The 14,130-nt window shown below is 38.8% G+C and overlaps 1 protein-coding gene across 14 annotated transcripts in view; it reads left to right on the top strand.

Moving 5' to 3' along the window:
* The window catches only part of LOC135207246 (1-phosphatidylinositol 4,5-bisphosphate phosphodiesterase-like), a 712,917-nt gene that overhangs the window by 670,655 nt on the left and 28,132 nt on the right, over nucleotides 1-14,130 (top strand). The window contains exon 22 of one of the 14 annotated variants that reach the window (XR_010312938.1): nucleotides 4,035-4,193. The exons of the other annotated variants lie outside the window; for them this stretch is intronic. The gene's annotated coding sequence lies outside the window, so the exon portion shown is untranslated. The remainder of the gene's footprint in view (nucleotides 1-4,034; nucleotides 4,194-14,130) is intronic. 14 annotated transcript variants of the gene reach the window in all.

Genomic DNA, 14,130 nt, shown 5'->3' with positions numbered 1-14,130 from the left:
TTCAAGATGATTTTTAAATATTATACGCACATACATAAATTGTTTTATCATGATACTGTAAGTACGCAGAGCATATCTAAAATACATAAGACAACAGGAATAGCAGGTACTTATTTTCCACCTGCGGTATGTATGATATATTTTCATGAATACGTACTAAGTACTATATTTTTGTGACTAAATTTATTTTCTACAATGAAAAAAGATTTAATAATTTTCAAATATTACAGAACTGTAAAAAGTTAATATAAACACAGCAAAATTGCAATAACATAATTGGTTTTTCTTGAAAGATGCTTCACCCAAGCCAACTTTCGGTTGATAAACAATTCACATGAAGCTGTGATGCCCTCTTAGAGCAGTACCCAGACGAAATGATACTCAACACCCTATTGGCCATCATCTGCAAAGCAGCCAATGCAGGAGTAGCATTAATTTTCCTAGGCGCTCATTGGCTGTACTCTCGGCAGTGATTGGTTGAAACCTGAGTCCCATATCACGAAGATGGAATTGTGGGTACTGCACATCTCTCCTTGATCAGCCTCACTGCGTAGAGAGTTACTGATATACATGGACGCAATCATGAATCTGTGTTTTATGTATACCAAATGTCTGTGTCAATCATTCCGGAAATCTTCCTAAAAAGCACCCTGCTTCTGAGGCTTCTGGCAAAGCCTCGACGAGAGGGTGAAAGTTCTCAATATGTTGAAGGAGGGCAAAAGTTTCGACGTGGTTGGCTGCCATTTTAATGTGAATGAGAGCATAGTAAGATACATTAAGAAAAATAAAGTGAAATAAGAAAGTGTAAGCATGAGCTTTGGTACAGCTAAAACAGTGTTGACAGTCAATCATACAGATGGAATCTGCACTGGTATACTGGAACAAGAATTGCCGTAAGAAGAACGTGTCCCTTGATTCCGACATCATATGTGAAAAAGCTCAACAACTCTACCAGCAGTTATTAACTCCTATGGAAGGCAGTGATCTACAGGCACAGGAAGGTGGCAATCTAGAGGCACAGGAAGGCAGTGATCTAGAGGCACAGGAAGGCAGTGATCTAGAGGGACAGGAAGGTGATGAAGGATGGGAATTAGAATTCTTGGGCTTTGATGAACCTGTGCCTGTAGAAGAAGAAGAAGTGGAGGAAAAGCCACAACTGGGACCATCATCAGCTCCTCAAGGTTTTCAGGTGACCAAGTGATGGGTTCCTGGTTCAAGAAGCGGTTCCACCTAGTCTGTTTCCCTACATGGGGAAGCAGCATTGGCAGACAAAGAGGCAGCCATGTAATATTCCGAAACCTTCAAGAAAATAATTCAGAAGAAAGGATACCACCCAGAACATGTGTTCTATATGGACAAGACTGGCATGTTCTGGAAAACGATGCCTTCGCGGACATACTTAATGAAGGACGAAGCTAAAGCCTCCAGATTCATTTATAAGGCTGCAAACCCCTGGGCACTTGAGAATAAGGACAAGGCATTGCTGCCTGTGTTCTGGATGCACAATCCTAAGGGCTGGATCACCTAAGTCCTTACAGAGTACTGGTTCCATCAGTGCTTCAGTCCTCAAGTTAGGCATTACCTAGGCAACTTGAACATGGAGTTCAAGGTGTTGCTAATTACGGATAATGCTGGCAGCCACCCTCTCAATCCTTATTACAAGATGGTCCAGCCCGAGTTTCTCCCTCCCAACACTACCTCTCCTCCATCCTATGGACCAGGGCATGATCCTGTCCTTCAAGGCACTCTCCACTGGGAATTCCCTCCTACACTTTGTTGATGCAATGAACACCTTAACAGTGAATTTACAATGAAAGACAATTGGAGAAAATTCATGAATGCCACATGTCTGTCCATCATCGACTGGTTGCTGAAGAACATGAAGAAAGAGACCCTGAATGCATGCTGGAGTAAGTTATAGCTAGAGTATGTCATAATTATACGGGCTTCTCTCATCATGAAATTCAACATTTGGCCGTTAATATAAGGTGGTCCAGTTGGCAAGGATTCTTAGTGGAGAAGACTTTGATGACATCACAGAGGATGAATTCGGCACCCTCATTGATGGTCACTCTTAACCCCTTACAGACCAGGATTTGGGAGACCTGATGAAGTCTGCCAGCGAGGAAAAAGACACTGCAGGTTCAGGAGAGGAGCAGGAGCAGGAATAGGAGGCAGTCTTGACTTTGAAACACCTGCCCCAAATTAGGAGAGTGATGAAAACGATGCTCAGGAGTTTGTTTGAACATGGGACCCATACATGGATCGCACTTTAAAGTTTTCAAATATCCTTGATACAGCATTGGAGCCCTATAATCAAGCCCTCACCACTATGAAGAATTAACGACAGCAGCTGACAATTGCCATGTTCATCACATGTACGAAGAAAGACCATCCAAAGCCTCCCCAAACCCCTGAAGTTGTGCCTCCCAAATTGCCTGAAGTAGTGCCTCTTGAATCGCCTGAAGAAGGGGTTCCCAAATTACATGAGTTGTTTCTCCTGAAGCACTTCCTGAAGGTGAAGAGGCGCCTTCAGAGGTAACTCCTCTGCTTAGCTGTGCAGTCATCTTCATCACCATTCATCAGACTGCACAGCTAATCATCATCATCATCATCTTTAATCAACATTCATCACTGGTTAGTATCCTATTTATGTATGTTGTACTAGTATGTTGATTTACATACATACCATTGTTTCTCTTGTAAAAAGAAAACTGGACAGCTTGAATTTCAAGTCTGTATGAAAGAAAATGTGCATGTTTGAATACTTATGGGGGACTGAATTATTTTCACACGTGCGTAACTAAGTCATACCGTATGCATGTTTATTTTTAACCATAAAATGTTTAAGATTTACTTTTATTTGCTATTAATAACATTATTTCAAAGATTAATACACTAATTGGATAATAGTTTAATGTATATTTGGTGTAGGATGGTAATTTTAGGGATATTTTGGTGTTTGAACTTTAAAGATAGGCAGCTATAAGCTTTTTTAGACGGATTTCTGAGTATTCGCAGGGGGGCGGGGTGGGGGTCTGGTACGCACCCCCTGAATAAGGGTGGGTTCACTGTAATTTATTCAGATAATTCCATTCACAATGGAAACCCCTCATTCTTTGTTGGCTTCTATCAGTGGGCAACTCCGTGCCTTTGGTAGATCTGAGGACACGTGTTTTAAATTACTGTACCCATCTTTTGCAACTATCAGAAGAGTCCCTACTCTGTTTGTAACAGGACAGTATCAGTCTTGACTGCTCCAAAGTTGTTCACATGAGTGCTCATGCTGGTATTGATTTAGGCCTATCCATTTAGAATCCATTTGTTATGGTATATAGGAAATTGGTTGACCCTGGCATCCACCAAGATGCAATTGCTCCATGATCAGGACTTATTTCTCTCCTTTTGTCATTATCTGTCATAATATTGTGATAAACTGGAGGAAGTCCAATCTCCAACCCAAACAGCAAACTAATTGCCAAGGCACGTTGATGAATATGGATGGTAGCAGTGAGAGTTTGTCCTGCAGACAGACTGACAAGCTAAGGGCGGTACCAACGCAGTTTGTCATAATATGCACAACCAGTTCAACTTTGACAAACCCTTCTCAGCAATCTGTTGTCTATGAAGAAACTCATACCCCTTATTCATTTGCAACAGCAGTGCTTGAAACCACTGATCTTCCAAGGCTCCCTTGATTAGGGATTGATTGATTGATTGTGAGTTATCTGGCATGACAACTACCAGGGTCACTGATGCCGAATACTAAATGTGATCTTTTCACTTTTATAATATATTAAACAAAATTCAGAATAAAATTTTGCTAAATGAACTACATATAAACTTGATTTAAAAAATAATAAAACAAAATTCTGATAAAAAGAATTGTTAATTAATTTGATCACATAACAATATAACTTAAGAAAAGAAAAAAAGAATATACTAAGACAGCACAGCTGTCAAATATATTTAAGAAGACCAGCTTCTTTGATAAAAGAGATAACGTTATTAATATATATACTTTCTCCCAACAGTTTTGCCATGCTATAATTACCACCTGCTTCACTGCTATATGATAAAAAACGATTCCTAAGTTCCACTAGACTGGGACACTCAACCAGCAAATACCTAATGGTCAGCGGAACTAAGCAATCATCACAGAAGAGCTCATTCTCCCCATCCATCAGATAGCCGTGAGTTAAATACGTATGGCCAATACGTAATCTACACAATACAACCTCCCACTTCCTTGGTATTAGGTCATATATCCAAGGGTGTGTCTGACTAGTGATTTCTTTAATTTTATTGGGGCCCACTCTGTCCCACTGAAGTGCCCATAAATGCTGGATGGATTTCCATATATCGCGGAATGTATCGCAATATGGAGCAGGGCATTTTCTCATTATCAAAGATTGTGCTGCTGATTTGGCTAGCTGCTCTGCCTCTTCATTTCCCGATATGTTCACATGGACAGAAACCCAACAAAAAGAAACAATGCTTCCTCTATACTGGTGTAAGAAGATCCACTGCAAGACCTTCAACACTAAGGGATGATCAGTATTGAAGACTTCCAGGGACTCTAAATCACTTTTACAGTAACAAAATATTGTTTAGCTACACACTGGAAGTGTTGCAATGTGTTCCATTGCTACTAGGATGCCATACAGTTCATCTGTAAAGTTTGAGGCAACTGAAGGAAGCACACCTCTTCGGTTAAAAGACTCAGTAAAAACTCCATAACCAACGCGGGCATTGGATTTGGAGCCATCAGTAAATATAAAACTTGTATCCACATGCTCTGATGCATGCTCTAAAAATATTGCCCTCATTTCCTTATCAGATTTATCCCTCTTTGCTCCAGCAGAATTTCACGTCAGGTAACCTCCAGACAGGAGTACTGGGATACACAAATAGAATTATGGGAAAATTTTTAATATTTGTATCCTCTAAAATCTTTTTAATTCTATACCTAAAAGGAGTGGGATACTTGGATGACTTTCATAAAAACCGTTAAAAATATTTCTATTTGCCACAGCAAATGCCAGAGATTTGGGGAGTCTTTGCACTCTAAACCAGTACTAAAGTAATGATGACTGGCGATAGAGTTCAAGGGGCATCTCTCCTGCATCACCTACCATACTAGATATTGGTGACGAACAGAAAGCTCCTGTGGCTATACGGATACCTGAATGATACACTGAATCTAAAATTTTTAAGTTAGATGAGAAAGCTGAAGAGTATACTTCACAACCGTATGACAGCTTTGATAAGATTAAGGATTTATGAAGCTTTAGTAAAAGATTTCTATCAGCTCCCCAACTGGTGTGAGAAAGCACCTTCAAGATGTGTAGAGCTTCTAGGCTCTCTGCTTTTATATGTTTGATATGGGGGACCCAAGTCAATCTACTGTCAAAAATTAGGCCTAAGAAGTGCGCTTGTTCTACACATGGGATTCTACGGCCATACAAATAGAGGTCGGGATCAGGATGCACTCCCCTGATCTGACAGAAGTGGACAGCAGTAGTCTTGCTTACAGAGATTTTAAAACCCTGTTTCTCAGGCCAGCTTACTATTTTATTTATTGTTAACTGTAACTTTCTTTTGGCTGCAGTCATCCGGGTGGCAGCAAAGGATATTGACAAGTCATCCACAAACAGTGTCTTTAAGACCTCTCTTTGAGTAACAGCTGCAACACTGTTTATGGCCAGAGCAAAAAGTGTTACACTGAGAACACTGCCCTGGGGAACACCTTCTTGGCACCTTTTCTCCGATAAAGTACTGTCAACTTTAACTTTAAAATACCTACGATGTAAATATGATTTCACAAATAAAGTCAATTTGTCTCATAGACCACTATTATGCATAGTCTTGAGAATCCCATGTCTCTAAGCAGTGTTGTATGTCTTTTCTATATTAAAAAAATACTGTCACGTGGTGTTGTTTGGAGGCAAATGCTTCACAGACAGAGGCTTCAAGTTGCAGTAAGATGTCCAGTGTGGAACGCATTTTTTGAAAACCACACTGAGAAGGTGTTAGAATATTGTTGTGCTCTAAATACCACATCACCCTTACATTTACCATTTTTTCCATCAATTTACATAAACAGCAAGTTAAAGCAATAGAGCGGTAACTTGCTGCACAGACTATCATTTCCAGGCTTATGGAAAGGTAACATATGCTAGGGTAGCTGCTTTCATCCCACATTCTATTGATAATACTGATTATGAAAAGTTTTGTGTTCCTTGACATGTGTTTAAACATTTCGTAAGGAATTTCATCTGGACCAGCGTTAGTGTTCGTGCTCCTAGCTAAAGCAGAGTCATATTCCCTTTCAGAAAAAGGCATATTATATGAGTCAGCTTTGTTTGATGAAGTCAAGTACCTGTTCTTCTTCCATCATTCTGAAATGATGTCCTAGGGAACTATCTGATTTTTCAGACTCGAGCAAAGTGTTCGGAATATATATTACTAACTTCTGTGTCATCAGTGACATGATTATTTTTCACTTTAAGAACTGGAGGAATGAATGAATGAATAATTAATAATTATCTGGCGTCGTGACTACCAGGATTATTGACGCCGATTGAAACCATTTGCACAAACAACTTGGGGAAAACACACACACACATCATAAAAAACTCTTAAAATTCCACATCAGCTATTGTACTTCAGCTAACGCAAAGCCGCTACATACACACTAAACAACACCAAAGTTAAAAACTATACACATACACACATATACACGAAAGCAAAATGCCTAAATTTCTTTAAAAACACAAACTTCTTTTTAAAACTCAGTGACACACTCATAATCATACTGCGCTTCTTCACCAATATCTTTGCCAAATTGTAATTACCATCTCTATTTCTTGTGTCTTTAAAGTGCTGCTCTCTTAGTTCCCGATGACGAGGACATTCAACTAAGAAATGCTTAATAGTCGTCGGGACTAGGCAGTCGTCACAGTAAGGTTGATATTCACCGCTCATGAGATACCCATGAGTCAATCTTGAATGTCCTATATGGAGGCAGCATATCGTTACTTCTCATTTCCTAGGCATAGATTCATATTTCCAGGGGTGTGTATAAGTGGCAAACTCTTTCATTTTATTTAGGCCTACTTCGTTCCATTGCTGTTCCCATAATCTTGCAATGAACTTTGATATACATGGAAAATAGTCTCTATATGGTACAGCAATTGGTCTTGGTATCATATTGGTTGCTGCTGATTAAGCTAGTTGATCAGCTTTTTCATTTCAATATATATTTACGTGCATTGGGACCCAGCAAAAATATATGACAATCCCTCTACACTGATGTAGAAATACCCACTGTGAGATTTTCTATGTAATTGGATGATCGGTATTGAAAATTTCTAGTGCCTGTAATGCACTTTTGGAATCACAAAAGATGGTGATAGTAGAATTCTGGAGGGTTGCAATATGTTCCAGTGCTGTTAAAATTCCATACATTTCCGCTGTAAAGTTCGATGCTATGATGGGTAGTGCTCCTTTGTGGCTAAAATCATCACTAAAAACTCCATATCCGACCCCATCATCAGTTTTGGAGCCATTGGTAAAAACAAATGTAGAACCTGAGTTCTTTGCAGTATGTTCTAAAAATAATGCTCTAATATCTGTATCTGATTTTTCTCTTTTAATACCTTTAAAATATTTACAAAATTTAATAACAGACAATTTCCATGCTGGGGTAATTGGTAAATTAACTGGACATACAGGATATCTTATCATATTCATTGTTTCCAAGACGTTTTTTACTCTAAAACTAAAAGGCTTAGGAAACCTTGGATGATTTTCTTAGAAGTTGTTGAAAGAATTTCTATTTGCTGCTTCAAAGGCTTTAGAGTTGGGGATTCTCTGAACCCTAAACCAATACCTGATAATTGATGACTGGCGATTCAAGGCATTTGGTTTTAATATGTTTCAGATGGGGAAACCAATTGAGTTTTCTGTCGAATATGAGGCCTAAGAAGTGTACCTCTTCGACGCAGGGTATTCTGTGGTCATACAGATAAAGGTCTGGGTCGGGGTGTACTCCTCGAATGTGGCAAAAATGCATAACAGTGGTCTTACTGGCTGATATTTTAAAACCTGGTGTTCTGCCCAGTTCACTGTCTTATTTATTGTCAACTGTAATTTCCTTTCTGCAACAGACATTCGCGATGCAGCAACAGATATTGAAAGATCATCTACTAATAGGGTGCCCAATACATCCTGGGTATAACAGATGCGACACCATTTGTTGCCAACGCAAAAAGTGTGACACTAAGCACACTCCCTTGTGGGACACCCTCTTCTTGACATCTTCTATCTGATAATGTGCTGCCCACTTTAACTTGAAAATATCTACATCTCAAGAATGCTTTAATGAATAGAGGCATTTTTCCTTGTAGACCACAAGTATGAATTGTCTTAAGAATGCTATGCCTCCAAGCAGTATCATAAGCTTTCTCAATATAAAAAAAAAATAGTTATATGGTGCTGATTGGAGGCAAATGCTTCATATATGGAGGTTTCCAGCTGCAGTAGGACATCTACTGCCGAGTGCAATTTTCTAAATCCACATTGTGAGGGTGAGAAAATATTATTATGTTCCAAATACCGGACAAATCTTGTATTCACCATTTTTTCCATTAGCTTTCATTAACAGCAAGTTAGTGCTATTGGCCAATCGCTAGCCACAGAAAAAGGGTCTTTACCTGGTTTAACAAAAGGTAAAACAAAGGCCAATTCCCATATGGCTGAGTAGCTATTTTCATGCCCTAATCTATTAATTATACTTATTATAAAGAGTGTTGTATTTTTTTAAATATGCTTAAACATTCCATAGGGAATTTCATCTGGACCAGGGGCAGTGTTAGCGCTGCTGGCTAAGGTAACATCAAATTCACTTTCTGTAAAGGTATATTATATGGCTCAACCCTATCTGTGGAAAAGTCTAATAGCAGTTGTTCTTTTCTTCTATATTGATGTCCAGGGAAACTGTCAGATTTTTTTTAAACTTGAGCAAAATGATCGGCGAGTTTATCACTTACATCTTTTATGTTGGTGATGAGGTTGTTATGAACTTTAAGTACTGGGGGAGGATTGGGAGTAAATTTCCCAGCAATCTTTTTTATTTTCTTCCATATACTGCAGATAGGTTTTCAGCAGTTAATGGAGGATACAAATGATGCTCATGACTGCCTTCTGGTAGTTTTCATTGCCTTTCGAAAACGAGCTTTATTCTGCTTATATATTATCATATTTGCTATGGTCCGGTGTCTATGATAACACGTAAGTGATGTTCTTGTGACTCGTTGTAACAGTGTGAGGTCTTCAGACCGCCATGGGACTGGGTGTTGCCTAAAAAGACCTGTAGTTTTTGGTATAGAATGTATGCCTGCTGTATGGAATGTCCTATTTAATAAATCGATTGTATCATCTGCTGTTGGGAAGTCATTTGCATCACTTTCTATTTTGCTTAGCTCTTTAAATTTGTTCCAATCTGCTTTTTCAATATTCCATCGTGGAGATCTTTGAACTGGTGGGGCATCATTGAAATTTATTATTATGGGAACATGGTCACTGCTCTCCATCTGAAATGCATCGTGCAATTGGAACTAGATATTGTAAGGTCTAAGGATGAGACTGTACCTGTCTGGATATGATAATGAGTGGGTTCTCCAGTATTTAAAGGTCCTAAATCTTCATTTTCTATTATGGAAGCTATAATATCCCCTTTTTGATTTGATGTGACATCTCCCCATAAAGGATGTCTGCCATTTAAGTCTCCCATGAGAAGAAATGGCCATGGAAACATGAAGTAAACCAATTAGCTCTTCTCGAGTGATGAGATTGTTTAGCGGAAGATAAAGGGAACAGAGTGTATTTTCGTCTTAAGTGAATTTGGACCGCAACAGCCTGTAAAGGTGTATTTAGTGGGATTGGAAAATGAGGAAGATCCCTGCAAACATATATAAGGCAACCTCCATGTCTTCCCACTTCCAAATTATATTGTGTTCTATATGATATATAGTCTCTTGGGCAGGGTGTGTGGACATCAAGCATTATTTCTTGTAAACATACAGCAATAGGGAAGTATTCATAGAGTAAGACTTTAAGTTCCTCATATTTTACACGAAGTTCCTGACAATTCCATTGTAAAATTGAAGAGAAGGGGTTTATGCTTTGGAGGATAGTCCTCTATTCTAGGTCATTTTTGAATGCTTAGTGGCGAGAAGCTTTGCTTATAAGTTTTGGATAACGAGTGTTTTTCTTCACCAACTAGCTCGTCGAATTTGATTTTATCCTTTGTGGAGTTAATGGAGGAGAGGGTGAAGGTGCTCTTACTCTCTTCATATGTTTTTTTCTCTAATTCTATTAAATCAGGAAGAGATTCTGCCTGAGATAATACAAAAGGAGGAATAGAGGGAGGTTTGAGGGAGCTATCCGGTTTATTACATGAAATGTTATTAATATCTGTCTTGGTCGTTTGTGCTCTAACCTTACTAGGCTGTGCACTTGGCCCAGAATGTAGGGCCACAAGAGTAGAAGCATCCTTCATTGAGGATGAGGAAGGATCAGCAGATTGGAGTGGAGTCCTAGTGGTGGAATGTTGGACCACAGGAGCAGAGGCATCCTTCATTGAGGATGAAGAAGGAGTAACAGACTGAAGTGGAGTCCTTGGCTCTTCCCAAGAGTCGTTTTGCATGTCCAATACTGTTGTGCTCTGTATATGCTTTACTAACTGCTGCTGTTTCAAGTTTAAATTCTTCACATATTTTATCTACTGATTTGTGGTCTAGGTGACAATTAATACATTTAGGTATATCTGAGCATGGGCCATGTTCTAGGGCAGAGCAATTATCACATATCTTATTATTTTTACAAACTTTTGATAGATGTCCAAATTTAAAACAATCAAAACACTGTAGTGCTTTTGGATGAAGAGGTCTAACTCGCACCCTTTCACTTTATTATTATATTAGATGGTAAATTACCGTCTTCAAAAGTAAAAATCTTCATATTGCCATTTGGGGCCTTTTTTACTTTCCATACAGTTGTTGGACATATCTAAAATTTCTTCTTCAGTAAACTCGTACAAGTCTTTATCAAAAACAACACTTCTTCCACAGCTAAAATTTATGTGAGGACTAATTTTCTCGATTATATTATTGTTTTCAACTTTCATCATTATTAGCATTTGTGACTGAGGTTTAGATTTTGCATGAATTAGCACAGAGCTCTTACCCAATCTAGTAATATCACCACTCATTATGACACCTACTTTTTTGCTGAAGGTACCAACTAAACTTATAATAGTTGAAATTCTCTTCCTTGTTGGGGGACTCTTATTTTGCCAAAGGTACTATTGTTGGAGTTGACTGGATTCCATTCTGCAGGTTTATAAATGTCTAAGTTTCTTGGGGCTTTATCTGTCAAGGCTCCTTTAACTAATGAGTTACATACTTTCAAAGTATCAAAACTACTGGTTACTTTAAAAGCATCTTCATGTTTATCAAATGTTACCCAAGCTTCCCATTTTCCTTCTGTATCATGGGAGTTCATACGAATCTCAGCTATACTACCAAACATATTCAAAGAGGTCGAGATATCCTTATAGTTACACTGCAGTGGAATATTTTCCATATGTATAACTTTCAAATTATACTATTATTGGCATCTGGGGGCTTTGAAGAATGGTCTTTGTTTGAGCTAGAAGTCGTCAATAGTGCCAGTGAGTGGTTTCCCAGGGGACGTAGGTAAGTAGTCAGAATCCATATTTAGTCTGAAAAAAAAAAGAAAAAAACTCATACATCTACACTCACACACGTATACTCTTACATACACTCACATATATTCATATACATGTGTACATACATACATATATAAGCTCATGCACAATATAGTTGTACATACATACAAGTATTACTACTTGGTTATATGAAGAAACTATCGTGAGTCACTTAGGTATTCGCATTCTCCACCAATGGCACAAGTGAGAGTTGACTCCCAATGGTCCACCCCATGCCCTACCCTTTAAGGATAGCACCAATACCTTTGTGGTGGCCCAGGTATAAGCCAATCTGCCTGCTGGGAGTTTTGCCCCCACTAATGGGAATCAACTCCCCACCCCAAACGTACTGGTGGGAGTCCAATCCCCAAAAAACCAGGCAACCCCCCACCCCGGATTCCAATGGGCCAATCCCTGCAGATGGTTCTGCCGATTTTAGGTAAATTTCTCGAATGCAATTCTCGAAAGTCAAATTCTCGAACTCAATTGCTCGAAAAATAATTTATCGAACTATCATTTTCTCGAATCCCATATTTCTCGAAAACTGATATCTATTTTGTCGAGAAAATTGAATGGAAAAATTTTCATGTATTTCAAGGAAAAATATATCCTTTTGGGTTGACAAACACAAATGTTAAAAATTTATTGTAAATGAAGGAATGAAAAAAATACAAAGGTTATAATTTTATTGTATGTATAAAGATATTACCATTCAGAATGAAATACAGTATTAAAATTTAATCAATCAAAATGAAATGTTGTATGCTACACTTCGTAGATATTCTTCGACAGGCCTCTCTTCGTCATAATTTATTATAATGGTTTGTAACCTTTTTGCACAGTCACGATACTTCTTTTTGCGCACAGGAATACCAACACCTCCCAAATATTGTTCAATTCGTAGCTCCTGTAGACTTTGTTCTCGTTGCAATCCTTGTATAAATTTCCAGATGGATGGATGACAAGCACTTAATTGCTGTTCGAAACTGTAATGCCAGCCCTCGACTGCATTGTTCGTCTTGGGCATTTCTTCCTTGACATAATCAAAACAGTTCCATAATTCAGGTTTAAAGAAAGGAGCATGTCTACGGTTATTTCTATGCGGCCGCCCGATCCATGTATCTTCAAAAGAGTCAACCACACTGAATTTCAACGGGAAAATCATCATTTTCAATTAAATATTCAAATGTTTCTTCGACCTTGAAAACTGGTACAAATGCTAACGCAGATAACAGGCGAACCTGAATAGCAAATTCAGCATCGGTGTCGACCGTACTTTGAAGCCACTCTCAACATACGTTGCTTCCATCTTGATGGGTTGAGACTACTGGAGAAAAATATAACAGGAAAAACTCAATTCAGAATTTTGTAAACAGAATGAGAAGCGTTTAGAATGCTAATGGCCTCTTTATGAATTGGTCTTTAGCGCTTATAGGATACTTTCAATTGTGTTCGAGAAATTTACGCTTGTTCTGCCCTCAAATCATATCAGGTGGTGACTCAACCACCACAACTCCCACTATTAGCTTCAAATGCAAACCCTTCCCAACCCCCGATACCTTCTCAGACTCACCTTAGCAGTTAAATTAGATGACAGTAGAAATTTCCACACCAGTTAATGCCAAAAGTTTGTAGGCGTTCCATCAGGATCTGGCCTTCACACGAATGAAGGCAGGATCTCTTACCCCCTCACCACGTGAAGGAACCTACTCGAGGGGAAGTACTGGAGGGGGATTGGGTGTAAATTCACCCTGAATTTTTCTCATTTTCTTCCAAATGCTACAGACTGGTGTTTTGCTGTTAATAGAGGATACATATCTGACCCACGCTTGTCTTCTAGCAACTTTCAAAGCTTTTTGAAATCATGCCCTACACTGTTTGTAAATTATGGCATTGTCCAAGGTGCGATGTCTATGGCACCTGGTCAATGATGACCTTGTAGCTCGGTGTAACAGCCTTAAGTCTTCTGACCACCAGGGAACTGGCTGTCTCCTAAAGAGTCCTTTAATTCGAGGAATAGAGTGTAGGCCTGTAGTATGGAATGTTCCATTGAGTAGATCAATGGCATCATCTACACTTGGGAAATTTTTAGCATCCACTTCCAACTCACTCAAATCTTTGAATTTTCTCCAATTTGCTTTCTCTAAGTACCATCGTGGTGATCTTGGGATAGATGGACCATCATTGGTGCTGGTTATAATTGGAGAATGGTCACTGGTATGCCAGTCATCACTTGTTCTCCAATTAAAATCAACACTGCAATTGGAGCAACATACTGAAAGGTCGATGCAGGAGACAGTGCCTGTCTGAATGTGATAATGGGTAGGTTCTCTAGT

The sequence above is a fragment of the Macrobrachium nipponense genome, chromosome 32, assembly GCF_015104395.2.
Source record: "Macrobrachium nipponense isolate FS-2020 chromosome 32, ASM1510439v2, whole genome shotgun sequence".
NCBI classification, from domain to species: Eukaryota; Metazoa; Arthropoda; class Malacostraca; order Decapoda; family Palaemonidae; genus Macrobrachium; species Macrobrachium nipponense.
Note: the sequence above shows the minus strand (reverse complement) of the source record. Positions and strands in the feature narration are given on the sequence as shown.